The sequence below is a fragment of the Elephas maximus genome, chromosome 8 (assembly GCF_024166365.1).
Source record: "Elephas maximus indicus isolate mEleMax1 chromosome 8, mEleMax1 primary haplotype, whole genome shotgun sequence".
NCBI classification, from domain to species: Eukaryota; Metazoa; Chordata; class Mammalia; order Proboscidea; family Elephantidae; genus Elephas; species Elephas maximus.
The window spans coordinates 132509167-132531189 of record NC_064826.1 but is presented as its reverse complement, the minus strand read 5'-3'; positions in this window follow the sequence as shown (position 1 = coordinate 132531189).

Below are 22023 nucleotides of genomic sequence, written 5' to 3'. Positions count from 1 at the left end.
ATTCTGGTTGTACTTCTTCCAAGACAGATTTGTTTGTTCTTTTGACAGTCCATGGTATATTCAATATTCTTCGCCAATACCACAATTCAAAGGCATCAATTCTTCGGTCTTCCTTACTCTCATCCAGCTTTTGCGTGCTTGTGAGGTGACTGAAAACACCATGGCTTGAGGCACGTGCACCTAAGTCTTCAAGGTGACATCTTTGATTCTTAAAACATTAACAAGGTCTTTTGCAGCAGATCTGCCCATTAGAATACATCATTTGATTTCCTGATTGCTGCTTCCATGGGTGTTGATTGTAGATCTAAGGAAAATGAAATCCTTGACAACTTCAATCTTTTCTGTTTATCATGATGTCACTTATTCGTCCACTCCTGAGGATTTTTGTTTTATGTTGAGGTATAATCCATACTGAAGGCTGTGCTCTTTGATTTTCATCAGTAATTGCTTAATCTTTACTTTCACCAAGAAAGGTTGTGCCATCTGCATAACACAGGTTGTTAGTCTTCCTCCAATCCTAATGCTCTGTTCTTCATATAATCCAGCTTCTAAAATTATTTGCTCAGCATACAGATTGAATAGGTATGGTGGAAGGACACAAACCTGTCACACACCTTTCCTGACTTCATGCAGTACCCCTTTATTCTGTTTGAACGACTGCCTCTTGATCTATGTACAGGCTCCTCACGAGCACAATTAATTGCTCTGGAATTCCCATTCTTTGCAATGTCATCCATAATTTGTTATGATCCACACAGCCAAATGCCTTTGCATAGTCAATAAAACACAGGTAAACATCTTTATGGTATTCTCTACTTTCAGCCGGGATCCATCTGACATCAGCAATGATATCTTTCCTTCCACATCCTCTTCTGAATCCAGCTTGAATTTCTGGCAGTTCCCTGTCAATATGCTCCTGCAGCCACTTTTGAAATATCTTAAGCAAAATTTTACTTCTGTGTGAAATTAATGATATTGTTCCATAATTGCCGCATTCAGTTGGGTCACCTTTCTTGGGAATAGGCATAAATATGGACCTGTTCCTGTCAGTTGGCGAGGTAGCTGTCTTCCAAATATCTTGGCAAAGACGAGTGAGTACTTCCAGCACTGCATCTGTTTGTTGAAACATCTCAATCGGTATTCCATCAATTCCTGGAACATTGTTTTTCGCCACTTCCTTCAGTGCAGTTTGGACTTCTTCCTTTAGTACCATTGCTACCTCCTGAAATGGCTGAACATTGATCAGTTCTTTTTGGTATAGTGACTCAATGTATTACTTCCATCTTCTTTTGATGCTTCCTGCATCGTTTAATATTTTCCCTATAAAATCCTATAACATTGCAACTCAAGGTCTAAATATTTTCTTCAGTTCTTTCAGCTTGAGAAATGCCGGGCATGTTCTTTCCTTTTCATTTTCTATCTCCAGCTGTTTTCATTATAATACTTTGTATTCGCAAGCTGCCCTTTGAAATCTGTTCAGCTTTTTTACTTCTGCATTTCTTCCATTTGCTTTAGCTACTGTATGTTCAAGAGCAAGCTTCAGAGTCTCTTCTGACATCCATTGTGGTCTTCTCTTTCTTTCCTGTCTTTCTAATGACCTTTTCCTTTCTTCATGTATGATGTACTTGATGTCATTCCACAAACTGTCTGGTCTTAGGTCATTACTGTTAAATATGCCAAATCTATTTTTTCTATTAACGTTTATTGAGCTTCAAGTGAATGTTTACAAATCAAGTCAGTCTGTCACATATAAGTTTATATACACCTTACTCCGTACTCCCACTTGCTCTCCCCCTAATGAGTTAGCCCTTCCAGTCTCTCCTTTTGTGACAATTTTGCCAGCTTCCAACTCTCTCTATCCTCCCATCCCCCCTCCAGACAGGAGATGCCAACACAGTCTCAAGTGTACACCTGATATTATTAGCTCACTCTTCTTCAGCATCTCTCTCCTACCCACTGTCCAGTCCCTTTCATGTCTGATGAGTTGTCTTTGGGAATGGTTCCTGTCCTGTGCCAACAGAAGGTTTGGGGACCATGCCCGCTGGGATTCCTCTAGTCACAGTCAGACCATTAAATATGGTATTTTTTATGAGAATTTGGGGTCTGCATCCCACTGATCTCCTGTTCCCTCAGGGGCTCTCTATGGTGCTCCCTGTCAGGGCAGTCATCGATTGTGGCTGGGCACCAACTAGTTCTTCTGGTCTCAGGATAATGTAGGTCTCTGGTTCATGTGGCCCTTTCTGTCTCTTGGGCTCTTAGTTGTCGTGTGACCTTGGTGTTCTTCATTCTCCTTTGCTCCAGGTGGGTTGAGACCAATTGATGCATCTTAGATGGCCGCTTGTTAGCATTTAAGACCCCAGACGACACATTTCAAAGTGGGATGCAGAATGTTTTCATAACAGAATTATTTTGCCAATTGACATAGAAGTCCTCTTAGAGCATGGTTCCCAAACCCCCGCCCTTGCTCCGCTGACCTTTGAAGCATTCATTTTATCCCGGAAACTTCTTTGCTTTTGGTCCAGTCGAATTGGGCTGACCTTCCATGTATTGCGTGTTGTCCTTCCCTTCACCTAAAGCAGTTCTTATCTACTAATTAATCAGTAAAAAACTCTCTCCCTCCCGCCACCCTCGTAACTACAAAAGTATGTGTTCTTCTCAGTTTATACTATTTCTCAAGATCTTATAATAGTGGTCTTATACAATATTTGTCCTTTTGCATCTGACTAATTTCACTCAGCATAATGCCTTCCAGGTTCCTCCATGTTATGAAATGTTTCACAGTTTCGTCACTGTTCTTTATCGATGCGTAGTATTCCATTCTGTGAATATACCACAGTTTATTTACCCATTCATCCGTTGATGGACACCTTGGTTGCTTCCAGGCTTTTGCTATTGTGAACAGTGCTGCAATAAACATGGGTGTGCATATATCTGTTTGTGTGAAGGCTCTTGTTTCTCTAGGGTATATTCCAAGGAGTGGGATTTCTGGGTTGTATGGTAGTTCTATTTCTAACTGTTTAAGATAACGCCAGATAGATTTCCAAAGTGGTTGTACCATTTTACATTCCCACCAGCAGTGTATAAGAGTTCCATTCTCTCCGCAGCCTCTCCAACATTTATTATTTTGTGTTTTTTGGATTAATGCCAGCCTTGTTGGAGTGAGATGGAATCTCATCGTAGTTTTAATTTGCATTTCTCTAATGGCTAATGATTGAGAACATTTTCTCATGTGTCTGTTAGCTGCCTGAATATCTTCTTTAGTGAAGTGTGTGTTCATTTTCTTTGCCCACTTCTTGAATGGGTTGTTTGTCTTCTTGTGGTTGAGTTTTGACAGAATCATGTAGATTTTAGAGATTAGGCACTGGTCGGAGATGTCATAGCTGAGAATTCTTTCCCAGTCTGTAGGTGGTCTCTTTACTCTTTTGGTGAAGTCTTTAGATGAGCATAGGTGTTGGATTTTTAGGAGCTCCCAGTTATCTGGTTTCTCTTCATCATTTTTGGTAATGTTTTGTATTCTGTTTATGCCTTGTATTAGGGCTCCTAGGGTTGTCCCTACTATTCTTCCATGATCTTTATTGTTTTAGTCTTTATGTTTAGGTCTTTGATCCACTTGGAGTTAGGTTTTGTGCATGGTGTGAGGTATGGGTCCTGTTTCATTTTTTTGCAAATGGATATCCAATTATGCCAGCACCATTTGTTAAAAAGACTATCTTTTCCCCAATTAACTGACACTGGAGATTTGTCAAATATCAGCTGCTCATATGTGGTTGGATTTATATCTGGGTTCTCAATTCTGTTCCACTGGTCTATGTGCCTGTTGTTGTACCAATACCAGGCTGTTTTGACTATTGTGGCTGTATAATAGGTTCTGAAATCAGGTAGAGTGAGGCCTCTCACTTTCTTCTTCTTTTTCAGTAATGCTTTGCTTATCCGAGGCTTCTTTCCCTTCCATATGAAGTTGGTGATTTGTTTCTCTATCACCTTAAAAAATGACACTGGAATTTGGATCGGAAGTGCATTGTATGTATAGATGGCTTTTGGTAGAACAGACATGTTTACTATGTTAAGTCTTCCTATCGAAGAGCAAGGTATGTTTTTCCACTTAAGTAGGTCCTTTTTAATTTCTTGTAGTAGTGCTTTGTAGTTTTCTTTGTATAGGTCTTTTACATCCTTGGTAAGATTTATTCCTAAGTATTTTATCTTCTTGGGGGCTACTGTGAATGGTATTGATTTGGTTATTTCCTCTTCGATGTTCTTTTTGTTGATGTAGAGGAATCCAAGTGATTTTTGTATGTTTATCTTATAACCTGAGACTCTGCCAAACTCTTCTATTAGTTTCAGTAGTTTTCTGGAGGATTCCTTAGGGTTTTCTGTGTATAAGATCATGTCATCTGCAAATAGAGATAATTTTACTTCCTCCTTGCCAATCTGGATGCCCTTTATTTCTTTGTCTAGCCTAATTGCCCTGGCTAAGACCTCTAGCACAATGTTGAATAAGAGTGGTGATAAAGGGCATCCTTGTCTGGTTCCCGTTCTCAAGGGAAATGCTTTCAGGTTCTCTCCATTTAGAATGATGTTGGCTGTTGGCTTTGCATTAAAAAATTTTTTTTTTTTTTGCATAAATGCCCTTTATTATGTTGAGGAATTTTCCTTTAATTCCTACTTTGGTGAGAGTTTTTATCATAAATGGGTGCTGGACTTTGTCAAATGCCTTTTCTGCGTCAATTGATAAGATCATGTGGTTTTTGTCTTCTGTTTTAATTATGTGGTGGATTACATTAATGGTTTTTCTGATATTAAACCAACCTTGCATACCTGGTATAAATCCCACTTGATCGTGGTGAATTATTTTTTTGGTGTGTTGTTGAATTCTATTGGCTAGAATTTTGTTGAGGATTTTTGCATCTATGTTCATGAGGGATATAGGTCTGTAATTTTCTTTTTTTGTAATGTCTTTACCTGGTTTGGGTATCAGGGAGATGGTGGCTTCATAGAATGAGTTGGGTAGTATTCCGCCATTTTCTATGCTTTGAAATACCTTTAGTAGTAGTGGGGTTAACTCTTCTCTGAAAGTTTGGTAGAACTCTGCAGTGAAGCCGTCTGGGCCAGGGCTTTTTTGGGGGGGGGGGAGTTTTTTGATTACTGTTTCAATCTCTTTTTTTGTTGTGGGTCTATTTAGTTGTTCTACTTCTGAATGTGTTAGTTTAGGTAGGTAGTGTTTTTCCAGGAATTCATCCATTTCTTCCAGGTTTGCAAATTTGTTAGAGTACAATTTTTCGTAATAATCTGATAGGATTCTTTTAATTTCAGTTGGGTCTGTTGTGATGTGGCCCTTCTTGTTTCTTATTCGGGTTATTTGTTTCCTTTCCTGTATTTCTTTAGTCAGTCTAGCCAATGGTTTATCAATTTTGTTAATTTTTTCAAAGAACCAGCTTTTGGCTTTGTTAATTCTTTCAATTGTTTTTCTGTTCTCTAATTCATTGAGTTCAGCTCTAATTTTTATTATTTGTTTTCTTCTGGTGCCTGATGGATTCTTTTGTTGCTCACTTTCTATTTGTTCAAGTTGTAGGGACAGTTCTCTGATTTTGGCTCTTTCTTCTTTTTGTATGTGTGCATTTATCGATATAAATTGGCCTCTGAGCACTGCTTTTGCTGTGTCCCAGAGGTTTTGATAGGAAGTATTTTCATTCTCGTTGCATTGTATGAATTTCCTTATTCCCTCCTTGATGTCTTCTATAACCCAGTCTTTTTTCAGGAGGGTATTGTTCAGTTTCCAAGTATTTTATTTCTTTTCCCTAGTTTTTCTGTTATTGATTTCTACTTTTATTGCCTTGTGGTCTGAGAACATGCTTTGTAATATTTCGATGTTTTGGATTCTGGAAAGGTTTGTTTTATGACCTAATATGTGGTCTATTCTAGAGAATGTGCCATGTGCGCTAGAAAAAAAAGTATACTTTGCAGCAGTTGGGTGGAGAGTTCTGTAGAAGTCAATGAGGTCAAGTTGGTTGATTGTTGTAAGTAGGTCTTCCGTGTCTCTATTGAGCTTCTTACTGGATGTCCTGTCCTTCTCTCAAAGTGGTGTGTTGAAGTCTCCTACTATAATTGTGGAGGTGTCTATCTCACTTTTCAGCTCTGTTAAAATTTGATTTATGTATCTTGCAGCCCTGTCATTGGGTGCATAAATATTTAATATGGTTATGTCTTCCTGATCAATTGTCCCTTTTATCATTATGTAGTGTCCTTCTTTATCCTTTGTGGTGGATTGAAGTCTAAAGTCTATTTTGTCAGAAATTAATATTGCTACTCCTCTTCTTTTTTGCTTGTTGTTTGCTTGATGTATTTTTTTCCATCCTTTGAGTTTTAGTTTGTGTCTCTAAGTCTAAGGTGTGTCTCTTGTAGGCAGCATATAGATGGATCGTGTTTCTTTATCCAGTCCGAGACTGTCTCTTTATTGGTGCATTTAGTCCATTTACATTCAGCATAATTATAGATAAATAAGTGTTTAGTGTTGTCATTTTGATGCCTTTTTATGTGTGTTGTTGACAATTTCATTTTTCCACATACTTTTTTGTGCTGAGACTTTTTTCTTGGTAAATTGTGAGATCCTCATTTTCGTAGTGTTTGACTTCATGTTTGTTGAGTTGTTAGTTTTTCTTGGCTTTTATCTTGAGTTACGGAGTTGTTATACCTCTTTGTGGTTACCTTAATATTTACCCCTATTTTTCTAAGTAAAAACCTAACTTGTAATGTTCTATATCTCCTTGTATCACTCTCCATATGGCAGTTCTATGCCATCTGTATTTAGTCCCTCTTTTTGATTATTGTGATCTTTTACATTTTGACTTCAGTGATTCCTTGTTATGAGCATCTTTTTTAATTAATCTTAATTTGTTTTTGTGATTTCCCTATTTGAGTTGATATCAGGATGTTCTGTTTTGTGACCTCGTGTTGTGCTTGTATCTGATATTATTGGTTTTCTGACCAAACAATGTCCTTTAGTATTTCTTGTAGCTTTGGTTTGGTTTTTGCAAATTCTCTAAACTTGTGTTTATCTGCAAATATCTTAATTTCGCCTTCATATTTCAGAGAGAGTTTTGCTGGATATATGATCCTTGGTTGGCAGTTTTTCTCCTTCAGTGCTCTGTATATGTCGTCCTATTCCCTTCTTGCTTGCATGGTTTCTGCTGAATAGTCTGAACTTATTCTTATTGATTCTCCCTTGAAGGTGACCTTTCTTTTCTCCCTGGCTGCTTTTAAAATTTTCTCTTTATCTTTGGTTTTGGCAAGTTTGATGATAATATGTCTTGGTGTTTTTCTTTTTGGATCAATCTTAAATGGTGTTCGATGGGCATCTTGGATAGATATCCTTTCGTCTTTCATGATGTCAGGGAAGTTTTGTGTCAGGAGTTCTTCAACTATTTTCTCTGTGTTTTCTGTCCTCCCTCCCTGTTCTGGGACTCCAGTCACTTGCAAGTTATCCTTCTTCATAGAGTCCCACATGATTCTTAGGGTTTCTTCATTTTTTTTAATTCTTTTATCTGTTTTTTTTTCAGCTATGTTGGTGTTAATTCCCTTGTCCTCCAGATTTCCCAGTCTGCATTCTAATTGCTCGAGTCTGCTCCTCTGACTTCCTATTGTGTTGTCTAATTCTGTAATTTTATTGTTAATCTTTTGGATTTCTACATGCTGTCTCTCTATGGATTCTTGCAACTTACTAATTTTTCCACTATGTTCTTGAATAATCTTTTTGAGTTCTTCAACTGTTTTATCAGTGTGTTCCTTGGCTTTTTCTGCAGTTTGCCTTATTTTGTTTCTGATGTCTTGAAGCATTCTGTATATTAGTTTTTTATATTCTGTATCTGATAATTCCAGGATTGTATCTTCATTTGGGAAAGATTTTGATTCTTTTGTTTGTGGGGTTGTAGAAGCTGTCATGGTCTGTTTCTTTATGTGGTTTGATATCGACTGCTGTCTCCGAGCCATCACTGGGAAACTTGTTTTTCCAGAAATTCCACTAAAAAAAAATGCAGTCAGATCCCTATCAGAACTGCCTTTGGATTATAACCGCCACCTTGTTCCCTGTAAAGATGGAAGTCCGAGATTTGGGTCATATATGCTTGGCTGTAGCTGGTTCTGTGCTTTTAGTCTAATTAGGCATGGATTTTTGTCCCTGGGTTTTTTGTGGTTTCTTCTCTCAGGCCGGAAGAGTGGGTTAGGAAAAGACCAAAAGAAAAAAAAAAGGGGGAAAGCAAAGCCACCGCGGAGCCGGAGCTATTCTCCCTCTGGCTCAGGAAATTCCAATGTTAATGAAGCCGACTGGGGAGGGTGGGGGAAGGATCAGAGAGATAGGAGAGTTGCTTGTCTTGCTTGGAATGACTATTATATCTGAGATTCCCGAGGGGCGTGTCGCCTATGTGTGTTGGCTGTGTGGAGATTGCCCCCAGGGGTCTGGCCCGCTGAAGCCACGGTCAGATCCTACACTGCCAGTCCAAATCCCAGCATCAAGTTTCCCCTGCTGGGACGCTGTTCTCCTGGCTCCAAAATCAGTCGCTGCCTCCTGGGGATTTCTCATCCCGCCAGTCGCGTCGCCGCGCCGCCTCCGCGTACCAGCTGGGCCCCCTCCTGGGGTTAGTTCAGGGGAGTTGGGGTGCGCCCCGTGCTTGCGCTGTGACAGCGCCCAGTCAAATACCCGGCGCCAGGTTTCCCCAGCTGGGACGCAGCACTCCCGGCTCCAAAACTAGTCACTGCCTCCCAGGGAGTTCTCCCACCAGCCGCGTCGCCACGCTGCCTGCGAGGACCGGCTGGGCCCCCTCCTGGGTTCAGTTCAGGGGGGTAGGGCTGCACCCCTTGTTTGTACCGTCACAAGATTTATGAGTTCAGCTCCCCTGGACCCAGATGCCTGGCGCCAAGGTTACCTGACTGGGACGCTGGCTCCAGGCTTTGAAAACAGTCGCTGCCTCCCTGTATTTGTTCGTTTTCCGTCTCTAAATCTGTGTTTGTTGTTCAGGGTTCGTAGATATTGTTATGTATGTGATCGACTCACTTGTTTTTCCGAGTCTTTGTTGCAAGAGGGATCCAGGGTAGCGTCTACCTAGTCCGCCATCTTGGCCCCGCCAACTATTTTTTCTATTCTTGAGGTGGTCTCTAAATTCAGGTGGGATATACTCAAAGTCTTACTTTGGCTCTTTTTGACTGGTTCTAATTTTCTTGTTTCAACTTGAACTTGCATATGAGCAATTGATAGTCTGTTCTGCAGTCAGTCCCTGGCCTTGTTCTGACTGTTGACATTGAGCTTTTCCATTACTTCTTTCCACAGATGTAGTCGATTTGATTCCTGTTTATTCCATCTGGTAAGATCCACGTGTATAATTGCTGTTTATGTTGTTTAAAAATGTATTTGCAATGAAGTCATTGGTCTTGCAAAATTCTATCATGTGATCTCTGGCATCGTTTCTATCACCAAGTCCATATTGTCCAAGACTGATCCTTCCTCTTTGTTTCCAACTTCTGCATTCCAATCACCAATAATTATCAGTGGATCTGATTGCATATTTGATCAATTTCAGACTGCAGAAGTTGGTAAAAATCTTCAATTTCTTCATCTTTGGCCTTGGTGGTTGGTGCATATATTTGAATAATAGGAGTGTTAACTTGTCTTCCTTGTAAGGGTATGCATATTATCCTATCACTGACAGTGTTGTACTTCAGGATAGATCTTGAAGGGTTCTTTTGACAATAAATGAAACACCATTCCTCTTCGTTTTTATTCCCAGCATAGCAGACCATATGATTATCTGATTCAAAATGGCCGATACCAGTTCATTTCAGCTCACAAATGCCTAGAATATCGATGTTTATGCATTCCATTTCATTTTTGATTTCCATTTTTCCTAGATTCATACTTCATACATTCCACATTTCCATTACTAATGGATATTTGCGTCTGTTTCTTCTCATTTTGAGTCATGCCACATCAGCAAATGAAGGTCCTAAAAGCTTGACTCCAATCCCATCACTAAGGTCAGCTCTATTTTGAGGAGGCATCTCTATCCCAGTCATATTTTGACTGCCTTCCAACCTGAGGGGTTCATCTTCTGGCACTGTATCAGCCAATGTTCTGCTGCTACTCATAAGGTTTTATAGTCCTGTCTAATCTTTATCTCAAGAGTGGGCTTCAGGAATGGTTTCAGTTCCAGGTTAACCGTGCATCTGGTGGCCATGGTTTTGAGGGTTCCTTCAGTCTTTGTCAGACCATTAAGTCTGATCTTTTTACATAAACTTGAGTTCTGTTTTACATTTTTCTGCTGCTCTGTCTGGGACTCTCTGTTGTGTCCCTGTCAGGGTGGTCATTTGTGGTAGCCAGGCACCATCTAGTTCTTCTGGTCTCAGCCTAGTGGAGTCTCTGGTTCATTTGGTCCTTTAGTCCTTTGGGCTAGTATTTTCCTTGTATCTTTGGTTTTCTTCATTTTCCTCTCCTCTTAGTAAGATGGGACCAATTGATGTATCTTAGATGGCTGCTTGCAGGCTTTAAAGACCCCAGACACCACTCGCCAAAGTGGGATGTAGAACATTTCCTTAAACTATGTTATGCCAACTTACATAGATGTCCCCTGAAACCATGGTCCCCAGGCCCCAGCACCAGCTAGTCTGTCCCTCAAAGTGTTTGGATGTGTCCAGGAAACTGCTTTGCTTTTGCTTTGGTCGAGCTGTGCTGACTTCCTCTGTATTGTGTGTTGTCCTTCCCTTCACTGAAGTTGATCCTTGCCTACTATCTAGTTATTGATTTTCCCTCCCCCTCCCTCCCCACCCTCATGACCATCAAAGAATACTTTTTTCTGTGATTAAACCTTTTCTTGAGTTCTTATAATAGTGGTCTCATCCAATATTTGTGACTTATTTCACTCAGCATAATGTCCTTCAGATTCATCCATGTTGTGAGATATTTCATGGATTCATCATTGTTCTTTACTATTGCTTAGTATTCCATTGCACGTATGTACCATAATTTGTTTATCCATTTGTCTGTTGATGGGCACTTAGGTTGTTTCCACCTTTTTGCTATGGTAAATAGTGCTGCAATGAGCACGGGTGTGCATATGTCTATTCATGTGACAGCTCTTATTTCTCTCAAATATATTCCTAGCAGTGGGATTGCTGGATTGTATGGTATTTCTATTTCCAGCCTTTTAAAGAAGCGCCATATCATTTTTCAAGTGGTTGTACCATTCTACATTCCCACCAGCAGTGCGTTAGAGTTCCAATCTCTCCACAACCACTGCAACATTTGTTATTGTGTGATTTTTGGATTAGTGTAAGCCTTGTTGGGGTGACATGGTATCTCATTGTAGTTTTGATTTACATTTCTCTAATAGCTAATGATTTTGTGCATTTCCTCATGTATCTGTTAGTCGTATGAATGTCATCTTTGGTGAAGTATCTGTTCATATCCTTTGCCCATTTTTTTAATTGGATGATTTGTCTTTTTGTTGTTAGGGTGTGGCAGTATCTTACAGATTCTAGAGATTAGACCCTTATCAGATATGTCATAGCCCAATTTTTTTTGTAGTCTCTGTGTTCTGTTTTTACTCTTTTGGTGAAGTCTTTTGATAAGCATAAGTGTTTGATTTTTAGGAGCTCCCAGTTATCTAGTGTCTCTTCCACAGTTTGTGCCATTTTAGTCATGGTTTGTATTCTACTTATGCCATGTATTTGGGCCCCTAGCATTTTCTCTATTTTTTCTTCCATAATCTCTATCATTTTTGATTTTATATTTAGGTCTTCAATCCATTTTCAATTAGTTTTTGTGTCTGGTGTGAGGTATGGGTCCTGTTTAATTTTTTTTTTACAAATGGATATCCAGCTATTCCAGCGCTATTGTTAAAGAGACTGTCTTTTCCCCATTTAATGGACTTTGGTCCTTTGTCAAATATCAGCTGCTCATAACTGGGTGCATTTATGTCTGCATTCTCAATTGTGTTCCATTGGTCCACGTGTCCATTGTTGTACTAATACCAGGCTGTTTTGACTACCGTGATAGTATAATAGGTTCTAAAATCAGGTAGTGTGAGGCCTCCCACTTTGTTCTTCCTCTTCAGTAATGCTTTATTTACCTGGGGCGTCTTCCCTTTCCATATGAAGTTGGTGATTTGTTTCTCCATCTCATTAAAAAGTGCCATTGGAATTTGGATCGTGATTGCATTGTATCTATAGATTGCTTTGGGTAGAACAGATTTTCACAATGTTGAGTCTTCCTATCCAGGAATGTTTTTCCACTTACGTAGGTATCATGGATTGAATTATGTCCCCCTAAAATGTGTGTATCAACTTGGTTAGGCCATGATTCCCAGTATTGTGTGATTGTCCTCTATTTTGTGATTATAATTTTATGTTAAGAGGATTGGGGTGGGATTGTAACACCACCCTTACTCAGGTCACCTCCCTTATCCAAGGTAAAGGGAGTTTCTCTGGGGTGTTACAATCTCTCAAAAGATAAAAGGAAAGGAAAGCAAGCAGAGACTTGGGGACCTCATGCCACCAAGAAAGCAGCACCAACAGCAGAGCGTGTCCTTTCAACCTGGGGTCCCTGCTCCTGAGAAGCTCCTTGACCATAGAAAGATTAAGGACAAGGACCTTCCTTCAGAGCCGACATAGAGAGAAAATAAACTTTCTAAATAAACTAAATCCACTTGTGCTATTTCTGTCATGGCAGCACTAGACACCAAAGACAGTAGGTATCTTTTGGTTTCTTGCAGTAATGTCTTGTAGTTTTCCTTGTACAAGTCTTTTATGTCTCTGGTTAGATTCATTCCTTAGTATTTTATCTTCTTGGGGGTATTGTAAATAGTATTGATTTAGTGATTTCGTCTTCGAAGTTCTCTTTGTTGGTGTAGAGGAACCCAACTGATTTTTGTATGTTTATCTTGTATTCTGATACTTTGCTGAAATTTTCTATTAGTTCCAGTAGTTTTCTTGTGGATTCTTTAGAGTTTTCTGTGTATAAGATCATATCATGTGCAAACAGAGATACTTTACTTCTTCCTTACCAATCTGGATGCCCTTTATTTCTTTTTCTTGCCTTATTGCTCTGGCTAGGGCTTCCAGCACAATGTTGAACAAGTGCGGTGATAAAGGTCATCCTTGTCTGGTTCCCGTTCTCAAGGGGAATGCTTTCAGTCTCTATCCATTTAGAATGATGTTGGCTGTTGGCGCTGTATACATGCCCTTTACTATGTTGAAGAATTTCCCCTCTATTCCTATTTTGCTGAGAGTTTTTATCATGAATGGGTGTTGGACTTTGTCAAATGCCTTTTCTGCATCAATTGATAAGATCATGTGGTTCTTATCATTTTTTTTTATTTATGTGATGAATTACATTGATTTTCTAATGTTTGAACCATCCCTGCATACCAGGTATGAATCCCACTCACTTATGATGAATTATTATTATTATTTATTTTGGTGTTTTTTCTTTTTTCTACTGTACTTTAGATGAAGATTTGCAGAACTAGCTTCTCATTAAACAGTTAGTACACATATTGTTTTATGACATTGCTTAACAACCTCACAACATGTCAACACTCTGCCTTCTCAACCTTGGGTTTCCTGTTACCAGCTTTCCTGTCCCCTCCTGCCTTCTAGTCCTTGCCCGTGGGGTGGTTTGCCCTTTCAGTCTTGTTTTGTTTTATGGGCCTGTTTAATCTTTGGATGGTGAACCACAGGAGTGACTTCATTACTGAGTTAAAGGGTGTCTGGTGGCCATTCTCTCAGCGTTTCTCCAGTCTCTGTCAGGCCAGTTAAGTCTGGTCTTTTTTGTGAGTTAGAATTTTTTTCTACATTTTTCTCCTGCTCTGTCCAGAACCCTCTTTTGTGATTTTTTTTTTTATTAGAGCAGTCAGTGGTAGTAGCCAGGCACCATTTAGTTGTACTGGACTCAGTCTGCTGGAGGCTGTGGTAGTTGTGGCCCATTAGTCCTTGGGACTAATCTTTACCTTGTGTCTTTAGTTTTCTTCATTCTCCCCTGCTCCCGAAGGAGTGACGGTCATTCACAGGCTTTTAAGACCCCTTTTTAAAACCCCTTTTCTCTGAAAGTTTGGTAGAATTGTACAGTGAAGCCGTTTGGGCCAGGGCTTTTTTTCTTGGGAAGCTTTTTTTATTACCTCGTCAATCTCTTCTTTTGTTATGGGTTTATTTAATTTTTATGCCTCAGTTTGTGTTAGTGGTAGGTATACGTTTCTAGAAATTTGTCCATTTCCTCTAGATTTTCAAATTTGTTGGAGTATTTTTCATAGTATTCTGTTATGATCCTTTTTATTTCAGTTGGGTTTGTTGTGATATCACTCATCTTGTTTCTTATTCATGATTTTCCTTCCTCTCCTGGTTTTCTACTGTCAGTTTGGCCAATGGTTTCTCGATTTTGTTGATCTTTTCAACGAACCAGCTTTTCGTCTTGTTGAATCTTTCAATTATCTTTCTATTCTCTATTTCCTATATTTCTACTCTACTTTTTACTATTTCCTTTCTTCTGGGGCCTGAGGGCTTCTTTCGCTTCTCTCTATCTGTTCGAGTTGTAGGGTTAATGTTTTGATTTTGGCCCTTTCTTCTTTTTGGACGTGTGCATTTATTGCTATAAATTGACCTCTGAGCACTGTTTTTGCTGTGTCCCAAAGGTTCTGGTAGGATGTGTTTTCATTCTCATTTAATTCTATGAATTTCTTCATTCTGTCCTTGATTTCTTCTATAACCCAGTAGCTTTTAAGCAGGATGTTATTCAGTTTCCATGTATTTTATTTTTTTCCTTGCTTTTTCTGTTATTGATTTCTACTTTTATGGCTTTATGGTGAGAAAAGTTGCTTTGTAATATTTCAATGTTTTGGATTCTGTTAAGCCTTGCTTTATGGCCTAATATGTGTTCTATTCTGGAGAATGTTCCACGTACATTGGAAAAGAAAGTATGCTTGGCTGCTGCTGTTGGGTGGTGTGTTCTGTACACGCCTATGAGATCAAATTGGTTGTGGCATTTAGATCTTGCATGTCTTTATTGAGCTTCTTTCTATATTTTCTGTCCTTCACTGAAAGTGGTGTGTTGAAGTTTCCTACTACTATTGTGGAGCTGTCTATTTTTTCTTTTCGATGCTGTTAGAGTTTATGTATTCTGGAGCCCTATCGTTGGGTGCATATTTATTATGGTTATGTCCTCCTGACCCTCTAATCATTATATAGTGTCCTTCCTTATGCTTTGTTGTGGATTTTGCTTTAAAGTCTATTTTGTCAGAGATTAGTATTGTCACTCATGCTCTTTTTTAATTGGTATTTGCTTGATATATATTTTTTCCATCCTTTGAATTTTAGTTTGTATCTTTGAGTCTGAGGTGTGTCTCTTGTACACAGCATATAGATGGATTTCTTTTTAGTCCATTCTGCTACTCTCTGTCTCTTTATTGGTGCATTCAGTCTATTTACATTCAGTGTAATTATTGATAGGTATGAGTTTAGTGCTGTTATTTTTATCTTTTTTTGTGGTGTTGAGTTTCTTTGTTCCACTTAATTTGCTGTGCTGAGTTGTTTTTCTTTATGTCTTGTCTTTTCATCTTTTTCATTGTTGTTGCTTTTGTATTTGCTGAGTCTTTATGTTTTTCTTCTTTTTTATTTTGATGTGTCAGTTTGTTAGCTTCCTTTGTGGTTATCTTAAAATTTACCTCTATTTTTCTAAGCTTAAACCAATCTTCTATTTCTTGATATTGCCTTAACTTCCTCTCCATGTGCAAGTTCTATGACTACACTATTTAGTCCCTCTTTTTTAAAATATTTTCATCTTTTACATATTGACATCTCTGTTTCCCTATTTTCAGCGTTTTAGCTTTCACTTATTTTTGTGACTTCCCTACCTGGATTGGTATCTGGTTGTTCTGTTCTGTGTTCTAGTTTTTGAGTGTTATCTGATATTATTGATTCTTTAGCTGAAGGACTTCCTTTAGTATTTCCTGTAATTTTGGTTTGGTTTTTACAAATTCCCTAAGCTTCTGTTTATCTCAAAATGCCCTAATTTTACCTTTATATCTGAGAGACAGTTTTGTAGGATACGTAATTCTTGGCTGGCAATTTTTTTTCCTTTAAGCCTTCATATATGTCATCCCATTGCCTTCTCTCCTGCATGGTCTCTGCTGAGAATTCAGAGGTTAGTTTTACTGACTCTCCTTTGTAGGTGACCTTTCAATTATCCCTAGCCGCTCTTAAAATTCTCTGTCTTTGGTTTTTGCAAGTTTGACTATAATATGTCTTGGTGTCTTTCTTTTGGGATCTACCTTGTGTTGGGTTCAGTCAGCTTCTTGGATAGATATCTTCTTGTCTTTCACGATATCAGGGACATTTTCTTCCAACAAATCTTCAACAATTCTCTCTGTATTTTCTGTTATTCCTCCCTGCTCTGGTACTCTAATCAGTTGTAGGTTATTCCTCTTGATAGAGTCCCACATAATTCTTAGGGTTTCTTCATTCTTTTGTTCTTTTATCTGATTTTTTCTCAAATAAATTGGTGTCAAGTGCTTTATCTTCAATCTCACTAATTCTGACTTCCATTGCCTGAATTATGCTCCTATGGTTTTCTATTGAGTTGTCCAGGTCTGATATTTTAATCTTTTGGAATTCTCTCTGTGGATTCTAGCAGCCTGTTAAATTTGCTCTTGTACAGCTCTCCTAAATTCCTCTATTGCTTTGTCTGTGTTCCCCTTGGCTTGGTCTGAGTTTCACAAGATCTACTAAAGAGCTCTGAATATTAACCGTTTGAATTCTACTTCCAGTAATTCCAAGATCTTCTCTTCCTCCAGGAGATTTCCTGGCTGTTTTGGTTGCTTGCTGGAGCCATCATGGTCTGCCTCTTTATGTGATTTGATATTGACTGTTGTCTCTGAGCCATCAATAAGTTATCATGTTTATTTATTTGTATGTTTGTTTACTGTGTCCTAGCTTCTTGTTTTGTTCTGTTTTACTATGCCCAAATAGGCTGGGCGTGTGAACTACTTTGATTTTGGGCATCTTTAAAGCTCTCACATCCTGTCACCAGGTGGTTAGAGCTAGTACTAGGTGTGTGAGCCCAGCAGTTTCTTTTTCTTGTGTGGATTTAGCTCAGGTGTCCAAGTTGTCAGTCACTGAGTTTGTGGTTCAGCCTAACACGTACAATCCCAGATGGGCAGGGCTACCCAGGTATCTGGCTGCAGTAGGGGCTCATGTGTTGAGCAAGGTAGGGGCTGACAGGCGCCTGAGTGCCTAGATAGAAGGCATGTCACTGTCCCCTAGAGCACGTAGGTTGGCGGGTTTTGCAGGCAGATTTTGAACACCCAGTGCTGTTGGCTTTAAGTCCTGGGAGGCACCACTTGTTCTTGGACCCCTGTCATGGGTGGCTAGGTGGAGTGGGTGGAGCCACCAAACCTCAGGCCCCTGATGTGGGTAGTTGAGGACCCTGCTTAATGGGCAGGGCGGTGTCAAATGTCATGGATCTAACACTCCCCCTTAGCTGTTGTAGTTGAAAATAGGCTTCAGGTATATACCCTGTTGCACTATGCTACAGAGGAACTATGCTGCTGAATGGACCCACTCAGGTCTAGGCAGGGGTGAAAAGCATTTGAAGTCCATGGACCCCCTATGCCTGCGCCTGGGCAAAGGGGCAGTTCCTGCCCAAATTCCTGGCTTAGGGGAGCTGGCAGTTTCTTTTTTCCCCATTTGTTTGTTTTCTCCCCAAAGCCAGGAGACTGGCTCAGGCACCTGATGGTTTCCACTTCTGGCCAAGGGGGCATGGGAACTGTTCAGCACTGCTGGACTGGGACCAGAGAGAGCGGGGAGGGGGTGCGGGAGGGGAACAGAGGCACTTCCCAGAGGGGGGAGTGTTAGTTTGATCCCATGCATAGGTTAGACACTTGTACTTAACTTTTGCAGATCTAGCACTGCTTCCCCCTAGCTCTAGAGGCTTGTGCAGACTCTCCTCCACTTGGTTTCTCCCGACGTGGAAAACACATCCCAATTGCTACTAATTGCCTCAGCCCATGTGCACCAAATGATCCAGCCTGCAGGGTGCTGGCCAGGGGGCTTCTGGCACTTCCTTGCGGCTTCTGAGCTGTCTCCCCCCTCCCCCAGCTGCTCAGTCTGACTCCTGAACTTTGTCTTTGATATTCAGGGCTCCTAGATTTTCATATAATATTGATTCACTTGTTTTTTGGGAGGTCTTTGTTGTAAGAGAGACCACAGGAAGTGTGACTATTCCACCATCTTGGCCCTGCCTCTCCTGTTTTATTTTGATATGCCCAAGTAGGCCGGACATGTAAGCTACTTTGGTTGTTGGTGTCTTTGAAGCTATTATGTCCTGGCTCCAGGTGATCAGAGCAGCTATTAGGTGTGTGAGCCCAGAAGTCTGTTCACATTTTTGTGAGCACATGGCACAGGTGTCCAGGTTGTCGGTCACCTAGTGTGTGGTGCAGACTCTCACCTACAGTCCTAGTTGGGCAGGGCTGTGTAAGGATGTTCAGAACAGGCGCAGGTATCTGGCTGCAGTAGGGGGCTATGTGTGGAGCAAGGCAGGGGGCTGATGGCTGCCTTTGGGTGGCTGGTGGAGGGCATGTCCCTGTACCCTAGAGCAAAGAGAGGGTATTGCAGCCAGTCCTTGGGTACCTGGTGTTGTTGGCTGGAGGGACTGGGAGGCACCACTTATTCTTAAACCCCTGTAATGGGTGGCTAGATGGCGTGGATGGTACCGCCAGTCCTCAGGCCCCCAGTGTGGGTGGATGAGGCCCCACCTTAGGGGGCAGGGCAGTGTCAAATGTCACAAATCTGCAGCTCCCCCTTCCTTGGCTGCTGCAGTTGAAAATGGGCTTCAGATATATGCCCTGCTGTTTTATGCTAACGAGAGCATGCAGTTTTGAATCGGCCTACACAGTTTTGGGCAGGGATAAAGGGCACTCTAAGTCTGTGGACCCCTTATGCCAGTAGCTGGGCAAAGGGGCAGGGCCTCCCAACCAGGCCTGAGTTTCCAGCTTAGGGGAAATGGCATTTTTTTAAGGCACAGGACTGGTGTGGGTGCAGAGAGCCCTGAGTTCCTGACTTAGGGAGCGTGGCAGTTGCTGCATACTGCTGGATTGGTGTTGGAGTGGGGGGCAGTGACGGGTGGGTGAGGAGAAAGGAGCACTTCTCTGCTGTGAAATCCTGGGAGACGGAGCGGTTACTTTGCTCTCACACGCAGTAAAGTAGAAGCTTGCACTTAATATTCTCAGATCTGATATCGCTCCTACTTGGTTCTGGAGGCGTGCGCAGATTTGCTGCCAATCAGCTACACCGTCTTTGGATTTGGCTGATTGCCTCAGCCCATTTGTGCTGTACAGACTCAGCCAGCAGGGTGCTGGTGATCTCACGATTGCTACTTCTCTGCTGCTTTTGAATTGCCTCTCTTTCACCTGCTGCTCAGATTCTTCAGCTTTTGATGATTAGGATTCCTCGATTGTCAAATATATTTGAGTCACTTCTTTTTGAATAGAATCAGCTTAGGTGTTCTGATTTTGGGCCACTAAGTGTGTGGTGTACACTGTCACCTATTAACTTAGAGGAGTAGTGGTGATAGTTGTGTGCACCAGATTCTAGTAGCAGCAGGGGGTCACACTCTGGGGGGGAAGGATGCTGACAGCCTTCCCCCAAGTGCCATTGAGGTAGGTGTGTCTCTGTTCCTAAAGCACTTTGGTGGGTGGGCTCTGCAAGTGTACCTTAGGCACCCAATGCATGTACGTCTAAAGATTGGTAGGCATCGGTATCCTCAGACCCCTTTGGCAGGTGGCTAGGTGGTTTGGGTGGAGCTTCAGCCCTCAGTTTCCCATTGTGGACCAGTGAGGGCTCTGTTTAATAGGTAGAGATATCAGACTTGGAAAACTTGTCTTTCCAGTGATCCCCTAAAACAATTACAGTCAGATCTCTATCAGAATTGCCTTGGCATTATAATAGCCACCTTGTTACCTGTAAGGATGAAAGCCAAAGACTGTGGATCTCATATGCTTGGCTGGAGCTGGTTCTGTATTTTTATTCCAATTTAGGGAAGTTAGGGAAGGATTTTTCCTCCGTGGGTTTTTAGTAACTGCTTCTCTCAGGCCAGGAGAATGGGTTAGGAAAAAAAAAAAACCCATAGAGCACTTCATTCCCTGGCCCAGGAAATTCCAATGTTAATGAAGCCTCCTGGGGCAGGGAGGGGAGGGATCAGATAGATAGGAGAGAGTAGCACCCAGCAATACAGACAGTTACTTATCTTGCTTGGTGATGACTGTTTTATCTGAGATTTCCGAGGGGCATGTAGCCTGTGTGCTGGGTCGAGATTGACCCCGAGGGTCAGGCCTGGGTCCCTTGCTTGTGTTGTCTCATGAGCTCCTCTGCTCCTAGTCCAAACTCCAGCGCCAAGGTTCCCCGGCTGGGACGCCGCACTCCAGGCTCCAAAACAAGTCGCTGCCTCCAGGTGACTTCTCCTCCTGTCAGCCGCATCATTGCGCTGCCTGCATGCACTGGTTGGGCTTCTCCTGAGGTCACTTCAGGGGGCTAGGGCTGCGCCCCATGTTTGCACTGACTCAGGAAGCTGTGCTCAGCTCACCTGTGCCCAGTCCAAAGCCTGGTGCCAATGTTTTCTGACTGGGATGCTGGCTCCAGGCACCGAAAACAGTCACTCCTTCCCCGTGGTTGCTCATTCTCTCATCAGCCACGTCAGTGTACAGCCTTTTTGTGCTGGCCAAGTCTCTACCGAGGTCACCCCAGGGGGCTAGGGGTTAGGGCTGTGTCCCGTGCCTGCCTCGCCTCAGCAAGCCGCAATCACCTCCGCCACTCGGCACCCGGCAACCACAAGGGCTCAAGGCTATGGAGCGGGATGCCGGTTCCAGATGTTGTCACTGCTTCAGGGTGCAGCTTCTCGCTCCCTTGTCACCCAGATCAAATCTTTAGATCTGTGTTTGATGGTCAGGGTTTGTAGATTGTCATGTATGTGATCGATTCACTTGTTTTTCTGCGTCTTTGTTGCAAGAGTGATCCGAGGTAGCTTGTACCTAGTCAGCCATCTTGGCCCTGCCTCCTGTCTCAGTCTTTTTTAATTTTTATCGTACTTTAGATGAAGGTTTACAGAACAAACTATTTTCTCATTAAACAGTACACACATTGTTTTATGACACTGGTTAACAACCCCCCAACATGTCAAAACTCTCCGTTCTCAACCTTGGATTTCCTGTTACCAGCTTTCCTGTCCCTTCCTGCGTTCCAATCCTTGCCCCAGGGCTGGTGTGCCCCTTTAGTCTTGTTTTGATTTATGGGCCTGTCTAATCTTTGGATGAAGGGTGAACCTTAGGAGTGACATGGGGGTCTGGGCCACCAGTTTGTGTAACTTGTATCCTCTGAATCTTTTCAGTCTTGATCTTGAATGTACCATTCCCATTGATAGGTTGCTGCATACCTGCTCAACCTTGTGACTTGGGAGTATCTGATGATAGCATATGTCACTTGATGCGCTCCACCTGTTTTAGAATGCAAGGAGCTTCCTTCAAATGGTGAATAGTTCACTAGACTTGTCCCAGAACCCCAGCGGTTGGCAATGGATCACTCATATTTGGGTTTGCCTGAGAATCCACACATTACCCTTATCCACATATATGCCTCTGACACCATGGGATATGTAGGGTTGTATGGCCTAAGCAACAGAGACACTTATCCTGAAGGCTGAACCTTATGAAGAACTCTTTCTTTCTCACTCAAAACTGGCAGCCTTCCAAGTCACCTAGTATGAATCAGAGCAATATTCCCAAAAAAGTATGTGCTGTGTCTAAAATCCAGTAAGGTCTCCAAGCGCTGGGTTGAATTCTTAGTAGTAGGATGTGCAGTAACTTGTTCATTATAATTTAAGGGGTATTTGGGCATTCCCCAGATCATTGGATTCCTAAAAAAGTTTACTAAGTTATCTCCCAGCCTTTGACCAGATGTATTATCAAGTATATTAGTTTCCTAGAGCTGGCATAACAATGAGGG